Genomic DNA, 10,896 nt, shown 5'->3' with positions numbered 1-10,896 from the left:
AAAGCTGAGAGTGCAGAGAGCAAGATCTGGTGAGAGAATGTAGCCAGAAAAGAGTTCAGGAGAACAGGTTCTCCATTTATGGGTTCTGGTAGGGGTGGAGGCCCCAGTGATCAGAAGAGGAAGGTTCCTAACATCTTCCCAGTTCCAGGCCCTGATAGGCGGCGCCGTGGAGTTTCAATGGGTTGTCCAGGTGGTAGTGAAGCCTGGAAGTCTTATCCTATCATTTGGGAGAGTGTAGGACAAGGGCTTGCTTTTCATGTGGAGTAGTGGGTCTTTAAGAAGGATTGCCCTAAGGAAAGAAGAGAAGAACTCAAGAAAGCAGACAGCTTGGCCCCAACTCGAGTGTTCGCATTGATACAAGCAGAAGCTGAGGCTTCTCCGTCAGTAGTTACAAGCCAGCTTCTTAGTGTTGGAACACCTTATAATGTATTGATTGATTCTGGTGCTACACATTCTTTTGTTGCTAGTAGAATTATTGATAGATTGTGTAGACCTTGTGATTTTTATGCTGTGGGGTTTGGAACTTTGTTACCCACTGAGGAATTAGTGGTATTCATGAGATGGGTCAGATCTTTGCCAGTGACAGTGGAGGGCAGAGAGTTGTCAGTGGATTTGGTAGAGTTGGTTATGACTGACTTCGATATGATATTGGGTATGGATTAGTTGGTGAAGTACGAGGCAACCATTAATTGCAGAAGAAAGATGGTCACCTTTGAGCCTGAAGGTGAGGATCCTTTTGTGTTTGTTGGTACTGTGCATGGACCTCGCATACCTATGATTTATGTTTTGAGGGCTAGAGATCTTCTGCAAGGAGGTTGCATTGGATTCCTAGCCAGTGTGGTTGAAACCACTCAGGTCATGCCAGTGAGACCAGATTAGTTTGTGAATTCCTATATGTGTTTCCAAAAGATTTTCCAGGGTTGCCACCACACAGAGAGATTGAGTTCGTGATAGAACTGGCACCAGGGATGGAGCTAGTGTTTAGATCACCTTACAGAATGGCCCCAGCTGAGTTGAAAGAATTGAAAGTACAGTTGCAAGAGCTGTTGGATTTGGGTTTTATCAGACTTAGTTTCTTACCTTGGGGAGCGCCGATTCTATTTGTGAAAAAGAAGGATGGTTCTCTGAGGATGTGTATTGATTACAGAGAACTGAATAAGCTAACAATCAAGAACACGTATCCTTTTCCAAGGATAGATGATCTGTTTGATCAGTTGCAAGGTAAGAAGGTATTCTCAAAGATCGACCTTCATTCTGGTTATCATCAGTTGAGGCTCAAGGAGGGAGATATACCGAAGACTGCTTTTCGTACCAGGTATGTGCATTATGAGTTCTTAGTCATGTGTTTTGGATTGACTAATGCCCCTGCTGCTTTTATGGACCTGATGACCAGAGTGTTCAAGGATTATCTGGATCAGTTTGTGGTCGTCTTCATCGATGATATCCAGGTTTATTCTCAATCAGAGTCAGAGCATGAGCAGTATTTGAGGTTGGTTCTACAGAGACTGAGGGAACACAGACTGTTTGCAAAATTCAAGAAATGTGAATTCCGGTTATCTCAGGTATCTTTTCTTGGGCACATTGTCAGTAAGGAGGGGATTAAGGTAGATCCAGCAAAGATTGAGGCAGTTAGAGATTGCCCAAGGCCAAAGAATGCTTCTGAGGTTAGAAGTTTCCTTAGATTGGCAGGTTATTATAGGCGTTTCGTGGAAGGGTTCTCAAAGATTGCTACTTCATTGGCTGAGCTGGCACGCAAAAGTCAGAAATTTGTGTGGTCAGACAAGTGTGAGAACAGCTTCCAGGAACTGAAGTAGAGGTTGATTACAACTCCAGTTCTGAGTTTTCCAACAAATCAGGATAAGTTTGTGATTTATTGCGATGTTTCTCATCTGGGTTTGGGCTATGTTCTGATGCAGTCAGAGAAAGTAATTGCTTATGCTTCACGTCAGCTGAAGGAGTATGAAAAGAGATATCCTACTCATGATTTGGAGTTGGAGGCTGTGGTTTTTGCTTTAAAGATATGGAGGCATTATCTTTATGGGGAGAAGTGTGAGATCTATACAGACCACAAGAGCCTGAAATACTTCTTCACGCAGAAAGATTTGAATATGAGACAAAGGCGTTGGCTGGAGTTAGTAAAAGATTATGATTGTGAGATTCTGTATCATCCAGGAAAAGCCAACGTGGTAGCTGATGCTTTAAGCCGAAAGGGTCCAGGACAGATTTATAGTGCGAGGCTGATAGCAAGAGAGTTAGCTGAAGATATGACCAGAGTTGGTATAGAGTTGCTGGTGGGCCAGTTGGTCAATATTACGCTACACAGTCTACACTGTTGGAGAGAATCAAGGAGGGTCAGTTGAGTGATCCACAACTGATCAAGATCAGAGAGGTTGTTTTGGCTAGAGCATCCAGAGATTACACAGTGTGTGATTTAGGCTTGCTGCTGTAGAAGAGGCGGATATATGTTCTGTTAGACACTGCTATGAGGCGAGAGATTTTGGATGAATCTCATACTACACCTTACTCTTTGCATCCAGGCACCACGAAGATGTATCAAGATGTGAGATCATTGTATTGGTGACCGGATGAAGAGGGATGTAGTGGAATATGTGGCTAAGTGCTTGACATGTTAGCAGGTCAAGGCTGAGCATCAGAGGCCGGCAGGGTTATTGTAGCCTCTGGATATCCCAGAGTGGAAGTGGGAGGACATCACGATGGATTTCATGGTGGGGTTACCCAGGACTGTTGGTCAACATGATTCCATTTGGGTTATAGTCTATACCTTGGATTACTCCAATTGCAACGTATTTGGAGGAAGGAATTTTTCCTTAAGACAGAAATGAAGCTCGAAAAAATATCCAGGCAAGCTGCTAGGTATGTAATCGTTGACGGGGTAATGTATAGAAGAGGATATTTAATGCCTTTACTTCGATGTGTTATTAGAGTAGAAGCAGAGCTGCTAACGATTAAAGTGCATGAAGGGTTCTGTGGCAATCACGCATGGGGCAGAGTCTAGCTAAGAAGATATCAAGACAAGAGTATTTCTTGCCAACAATGAATGAATACTCTATGGAATATGTATGAAAATATGACAAGTTTCAGAGATTCTCCAAAATACCTCGAGCAGCTCCTAATGAACTCAAATAAATGCAAAGTCCCTAGCCCTTTGTTGTAAAGGGAATAGACCTAATCGGACAACTACATACAGGAAAAGGAGGAGTTAAGTTTGCGGTTGTTGCAGTTGACTACTTCACTAAATGGATCAAAGTGGAACCACTAGTAACTATTACTTCGAAGAAACTGCTCAACTTCGTGGATAAAAATATCATCACCAGATATAGACTACCAAAAAAGATTGTTTCAGATAATGGTACTCACTTTGGCAGTGAATTATTTACAAACTTTTGTGCACGACATGGTATCATAAAAAGTTTTTCAACAGTTACTCATCCCCATGCTAATGGACAATTAGAAGTTGTTAGTAAGACTTTAAAAGATACGCGGAAGAAACACCATCCTAATCGTAGCATGCAAGTTTATCCAATGCTGGTCTCACCAGGATAAACTTGGGTGGAAAATGTTTAACCAAATTTAGGACTTGATGACGTAGCATCTAAGAATTTAGTGATATTTACATGTAATAAGAATTTAGGAATAAAAGAGAATCTTTGGGCAAATTTATTAATATTGATAAATTTGTGTCAATATAAATAAACAATATTAAATCAAGTTTCAAATTATAATTAGTTAATTTGAATAAGGATTTATTATTTAATTAATTAATTAAAAAAAAAAATAAATAAATAAAAAGATTTTGAATTTAGGCCCAATTGGGATTTAAATTTAAAACAAAGAGATTGGACCCAAGTCCATTTCTGGGAGCCCAAGGCTTTGATTTTTTGTGTAGCGCACCAAATTTTTTTTATTTAAATTTTGTGCTTTATTTTATTTAATTGTTATGTGTTGTGAATTATTTTATTTATTTGTTTAAATTAATTGTTAGAATTGTTTGGTATAATTTTGTGAATTAAATTGTTGATTGTTATTTATCTGTTTATTTTAATATGTGAATAATTGAGTTTTGGTTGAATACACTAAGGTGCACGGTAGGTAGTGATGCACCCTAGTTATTGAGTGTGTGCATGTGCATGGTTGCACGATGCACTTGTGTAGAATTTTCTACACACTTTATAATTTCCTTTTATTAGATTTACTTAATTATTTAAATTGAAAAAAAAAAGAAAGGGAAATGGGCTTGGACGTGTGAGCATAGTGGGAAAGGGGGATTTCATTCATATTTTATTTGGGTGAATTTTAGTGAAAAATGGAAGAGATGTTGTCATCTTTATTTCATACCAATTAAAATAAAATAAAATAAAAATTAAAAGAAAATAATAAAAAAGGGGAAACTTACCAATTATTTTCCTTAGGCTATTATGGGTAGATTAGAATAATGAGGGGAGGAAAAAGAAAGAAAGTCATTATGCTCCATTAATGCCGTCGGCCTAGAGAGAGGGAGAGAGAGAGGGAGAGAGATGTGTTCTAGAGAGAGAAGGAGAGAAAGAGGAGAAGAAGGAGAAAAAGAAGAAGAAGAAGGGATCAATCCTAGGGTATGCCTCTTTATATTTATGTTTTATAATTTCCCTTCTTTTGATTCTAGTATTTTGATTAGAGTTTGTTTGTGTTGTTGGTTTTCTTCTTCTCTTCATGTGGGTTTTCGAAAAACCCTAGGCTTGAACAAGGGGTGATATAGTTGAGTATTGGTCACTTGGGTGTTCTTGATTTTACAATTAAGAGAGCTAATGAACCCTTAGCCTTTTTTTTTTTGTATTCTTGATTTACATGAGATGATGGTATAATGATTTGTTTCTTGTTGATTTTGGGTGAGCTGGTTTGTTGTAAGAAGCATGGAAATAATTGATGTTGTGACGCCTATGTTTTCTCCCTATAATATGATGCTATGGTTTATTTTAAGGTGTTGTGTAAAAGCATGCAAGGTTTTTAGTTTGTGAACTACTAAATATGATGATGAGTTTGTGGTTTAATGCATGAAGGGATTTGATTTTGATTTGCTAAGTATGATGATATTTTATGTTTGGGTGTATGTGGGTTTCGGCTTATGCATGCACTACAAGAAATTCGCCATTTACCTACCAATTTCTTACCTACCTATATTTATTGGTATGTAAATGTTAATTTTACCTACCAATATTTAATGGTATGAACTATTAGTAGGTAAAAATTGAAAAAATGTTATAATATTTTAAATTTATGTTTAGCTGTCAATAAAAATTGGTAGGAAAAATGTTTACCTACATATATATATATTGGAGGGAAAAAATTCAGCATTTGGAGCCTTTTTTTCCCTCCAATTTTATTTTAATTTTTAACTTTTATTAAAATAAGTGTTGATGTGTCCTTGTGTCAATTCACATATCATTATATCACAATTTACAAAAACATTAAAACTTAACTTAAATATAATATTTTAAAGCAAAACTTAATATAAACTTATCTCTCAAATCCCTCCTCACTTAACCCCTTCTCCGAACCCTAACCTCACTCTGCTCTTCTCTCTCAAACCCAGCCGCACCTCTGTGTTCTTGTTCTCCCTCAAACCCAGGCAAACCCAAGCGTTACTCCTTCCTCTCCTCCTCTCCTCAGCCGCACGAGAACTCCCTCACTCAGCCGCACGAGTACTCCCTCCTCTCCTCCTCTCCTCAGCCACACGAGAACTCCCTCCCTCAGCTGCATGAGTACTCCCTCCTCTCCTCAGCCACACCACTCTCTTCACCGCACCTGCCACACCACCCATGTCGATGATTGCTCAGCCGCCGCCTCGAAATCTGAATAGTTGCCTCGGTTGCTAAGTTGTCTCAGCCCCTGCAGTCTTCTCCATCTTTGAACCGCTGCCTCCATGTTTGAATTTTTGAATCTTTGTCTCAACCCCTGAAATAGCTACCCGATTTCAATTATTTTTTGCAGGTATGAATAATCTCTATTTAATCCCTAATTTCTATACTTTCTATGTTGTTTAATTAATTGAAAACTAATGGGTTTTAACACTTTGGCAGGGGCACATATTGTGATTGTGATTTTGTTTTGACAGAGGTACCATATTGTGATTGCTGTTCTATTTTCTTGCTCGGGTGGTATGAAATTTTTGATACATTGGGCTCTGGCTTTGTGAGTTTCAGATTGTTGGCTTGGTGGTTTGGTGGCTTTGAGTTTCATTGTTGGCTGGTTGGCTTTGAGGTATACTGTTATGATTCGTTTTGATTAAATCCCCACTGTTCTGAAGGATTAATGATGATGAATTGTTTTGAGGCCTTTTCAAGGATTAATTTGTATTTACTTGACTTAGATTTATGGTTTCGGGAATTTGTCTTTTGACTGCTTTGCGTTTCATTGTTTTTGAGTTGTGTTTTTGTTCAGTCTTTAAGGGTGTTTCACTGTCTTAATCTTTATTAGTTTCATAGTTCTTAGGGTTTGAGTTGTGAAGTTTTGTTTTTTGTTTGATGATGATGCATTGTTCTGTGGCCTTTTGATTGTTATTTGCAGTGTGTATTTAGTATATGACTTAGATTTATGGTTTTGGGAATATCTGTTTTGTCTATTTATGCCAAGTCTTTGAATTTCATTGTTTTAATACAGTGTATGTGTTTCATTGTCTTAATGTGCTTTATTTTGTTTCATAGTTCTTAGGCTTTGAGTTTCATTGTTCTAATACAATATATTTTTTTGGAGTTGTGTTTTTGTTTAAAGACTTTGGCATTGTTTTACTGCATTATTTTAACTGTACAATGTCTGCTGAATACATCATTATCTCATATTCCATCCTTTTTTTTTTTTATGTTCAAGAATGAGTAATTTTTGGCTATCATGATTTATGTTCTAAGGAAATGTCATTTGGTTTCAAGTTTTGTTTTTTGGTTTCATGTTTGAATTAATTTGTAAACTTTACCATTGTGATTATTACTGCCTTTCTAGAATTTTTCAATGCTGAAGTTAAAAATTAGATTTTGGTCATTGATGTTCAACAACTGAGTATTTTTTGCCTCAGTCGTGTTTTGTATTCCAAAGAAATGAAGCTTTCCTTGGTTTTATGCTTGCCTTTTTTCTTTTTTGGCCTATGATGTTAGAAAATAGTGATTATTATGTTGGTGATGATGTGACTTCTTGTGCTCATATTTATATATATGCTGGTATATCAAGTCATATAAATGCCCTTAATAATCGGTCTATTATAAAAATTATAAAATCCTTGTGATGAATAAAGTGGGGATATTTTATTTGTAATAATTAAAATTATGATGTAATAATGTAATAATTGAGATTATGATGTAACATTGTATTAATTTTGAAGAACAATAAAGTTTAAATAATTAGAATATATATATATTTTAAGTTTATCATTAGTTGTACAAGGTTGCATGTTTCAAAAGCCATTGTCCACCTCCCAAAGTCATCATCGACATTCACAAGTTCAGTTAGAGAAAAAGGAGCCTCTCGTGCAATAATCCCAAAGTGAAGAATATCAATAAAATGACATTATTGAGTTTGTAATGACTTGTAATATACTTGATATTTTTTTATGAAATGTTATTAGTTTAACACTCATCGTTAAACAATGAATATTTTATAATATATGTTTGTTTATTTTATTATTAATGTTAAATAATTTATTTGAGAAAAAATATTAAATATTTTTAAAATTAATTACTTTCATTTATTATTTATATTAATTTAATTTAAATATATAATTAAAACTACCTATCTAAAAATCTCTACTTACCAATAAATAAGTGTAGGCAAAAATAGGTATACCACAACATGCCACGTGGACCAATCATTTAGTGCCACATAACCGATAAAAAGGGACAAATTATTGTTTGACACGTGGAGCAATCACAAGATGCCAAGTGGCGGCATTGACGTATGCCACGTGTATGCTACTATGGAAACCATGTCAGCAGACACGTAGGATGACACATCATCTGACTCATCAATTGATTTATAACTTAGTGGGGTCCACTGATTCTTTTACCTACCAGTATTAATGAGTGTAGGTAAAAACTCTTTCCCCACTAACCTTTACCTACCAGTCTCTACCAATTCAATATTGGTAGGTAAACCATATTACCCACCATTGTGCTAGTTTTATCTACACTTACAATTGGTAGGTAAAGACCCCATTTTCTTGTAGTGATGTCTAGGAACCCTCCCTTTATATTTTGTTATTTTTATTGTGTTTTTACATTAGATTCATGTTCTAGGATCCTATGTAAAATTTGGCAGGATAAATAATTTGGATTTCTAGTTTGAGTCCATGAAAGTTGATGGATATGTTTATGAGAACTTTTGTGATATATTTTGTTGTGAATCTTAACTGTGTTTCGGCCTAGGGGTGGTGTTCAAGCATGCTTGTTTTCCTTATATGTTTTAATGTTAATTGTGATCCTAGAAACATGATAGGTTGTTTGTAAGATTTTAAATCGGTATATGTTAGATTTGTTTTCCTTTGGGTGATAGAAACATGCTAGGGTTTGTGCCTAAATTTTTGTTAATTAAACATGTATGATTTTGTATTAATTTTGTGAAGCATGATGTAAAAGATGGATTTTGGATTTGTTAAGCTTGCTGGTTTTGGGTGTTTAAATGATTTAGAATATGATGAAAATAATATTTTTGCATGCTAAAATAATTTTTGCAAGTGCTATGATGTTTTAAGAAATTAAATGGATATTTTAATATACATTAAAATGATATTTTCACTCAAGTAAATACTTACAGTTTTTTTTTTTTATATTTTTAGAGAAAATATGAGTTTTTAAAAATAAAAAATGGTGATTTTGAGGGTATATATTGTTGCTGGAATTTTAGTAAAAATTAGAAGTTGTATTTTTAAATAAAAGGAATTTTGTGTGTAATGTTCAAATAAATTAATACCCTAAACTATGAAAATAATAAAAATGGTATTTTTAATATAACCATGAGTGTTCATTTTAATGGATATGATTTTTCTTTGTTTTAATTAAGAAAAAAAAATTGAGATTAATTCACTTGTGATTTTTAAATAAATTAAATAGTGGCTGAAAGTTTAGTTAAAATATTTTAAAAATAATTATTGGATTATCACTTATAAATTTATTCTACTTAAAATTAAGTCTTAAAATGATACAAGTAAAATATATTTTTCCACACCTAAAAATTATACTTTTCTCACGCCAAGTTTGTAATTTTATTAAATTGGATTAAATTGTTATTTTCTAAGGAAACATGCTAATTATAAGTATTTTAAATAATTTCTAGCATTTATTATTTCTATGTGATTTAACAATAATAAATAGACTAAATAAATTATTTTTATGAAATAAAAATAATGTTTTAGAGGTTTAATCAACTTAGAAATTTTAAGGAGATAAATAATGGTAATAAAAGTGTGTTACTAAATCATTATTTTAAAACGATAGAAATAAGCGCGTAGGAATTATTGTTTTTAACACCACTTTTTAACAATGTTCCCATGTATGCATGTCACATGCAGTTTCACTTTTACGTTAAAAAATGTGTCTAATATTCAACCGTATGATTTTTATTTAAAAACCATGCATGTAACATAGGTATAATTTGCATTGTTCTTTTGGTGATTTTATGTGTAATTATGCCTATTTTGAAATTATGAGTAGTTTTCACCATGTGTGCATGGCCCATGCACACATGGGATATATGAGTTGGGCACAAGAAAGTCTTATGTGATGCTAAATGATGTTATTTGATTATGGTATAGGCTCGTTGTAAATTTTGTCCGTTTTGCTTTGCTTGGACTTGAGGTAAGGAAGTTAGACAGAATTTTGTTTATTTATGTTGTGAACGGTAAGATTGGCTTGTATGAATAGAATGCTATGTACGATGATACATTTTGCGATATTGTTGACGCGTTTTTCGCAACTTAAATCGTAGAACAATTAAACAACGTGACTATGAAGCGAATGAATAATGAAGAAATACAAGAGGGATTTTACGTGATTCAGCAGTTAACTCTGCCTAGTCCACGAGTCTATGTTATTAAGGCTTAAAGACTTCTGGAAATTCTTCAGAGATGAATTACCTAGAAATTATTCTCCAGCCCAAAAGAAATCGATCCTTTACAAGTGGTCATTCCTCCTCTATTTATAGGGGAGGTTACAGAGTTCATTCCCACATATTTCGGGAAGATATTCTGTATATCAATTTAAATAATGACATTAAATACAATATCTCCTACATATATGGAAACATCCCATAAGAATCGGGAACAGATAACAGACTAAATAATATCCCTTAAATGTTGGGATTATACAACAATAAATGTGTTCATATGTAACGAGTTATCCCAGGCGACTCATCGGGTTTTCAAGATCAGTAATCAGCCTTGTGGCTGTCAAGACTTATGGTACTGCTACGCGCTTGCCACCCTACTTCAGGACATGCTCGGAGTAGATTGTCACTATCGAAGCTATCACACTCGAGCCTGCACTTCCCAAGCTCGGACTGTTTAATCCGAAGACAATCGATAACGGATGTATCCCGACGTCATGTCATTTCGAACTCAGAAAGCATCCCGAGGTTACACATCTTTGAGGTCATCATTTTACTTTGGAGATCTTACAGCTGGACCATACAATGCATTTTATACATTTCGAGCTCACACTTGACGAGTCCAGTTTTCTAGGTCATAACCTTTGGTCTCGAAATCTAGGTGTAACAGTTTGCCCCCTCAAAAGTATTAATTCGAATCCTATGAGAAGGAAACTTTTGAACTGCTCCTCTTGGAAACTGTACCATCAGAAGTACTCAAGTGTGGACACGCTTCAAACGGGTATTGATCACTCAAAGTACTTGAGTACCTTGGAA

General features: G+C 35.0%; 1 long non-coding RNA gene across 3 annotated transcripts; it reads left to right on the top strand.

Moving 5' to 3' along the window:
* Window positions 1-4,270: 4,270 nt before the first annotated feature.
* On the top strand, window positions 4,271-7,598 carry LOC133782942 (uncharacterized). 3 transcript variants are annotated; one of them, XR_009870737.1, is made up of 3 exons: window positions 4,271-5,985; window positions 6,075-6,111; window positions 6,198-7,598. It is a non-coding gene; the product is annotated as an uncharacterized LOC133782942 (long non-coding RNA). The 3 variants fall into 3 exon arrangements; XR_009870739.1 differs by having other exon boundaries at window positions 4,271-4,610; window positions 4,732-5,985; window positions 6,075-7,596; XR_009870738.1 differs by having other exon boundaries at window positions 4,271-4,610; window positions 5,588-5,985; window positions 6,075-7,593.
* The last annotated feature ends 3,298 nt before the right edge of the window (window positions 7,599-10,896 follow it).

Source organism: Humulus lupulus, chromosome 6 (genome assembly GCF_963169125.1).
Source record: "Humulus lupulus chromosome 6, drHumLupu1.1, whole genome shotgun sequence".
Classification (NCBI taxonomy): domain Eukaryota; kingdom Viridiplantae; phylum Streptophyta; class Magnoliopsida; order Rosales; family Cannabaceae; genus Humulus; species Humulus lupulus.
This window is presented reverse-complemented; position numbering and strand designations above follow the sequence as displayed.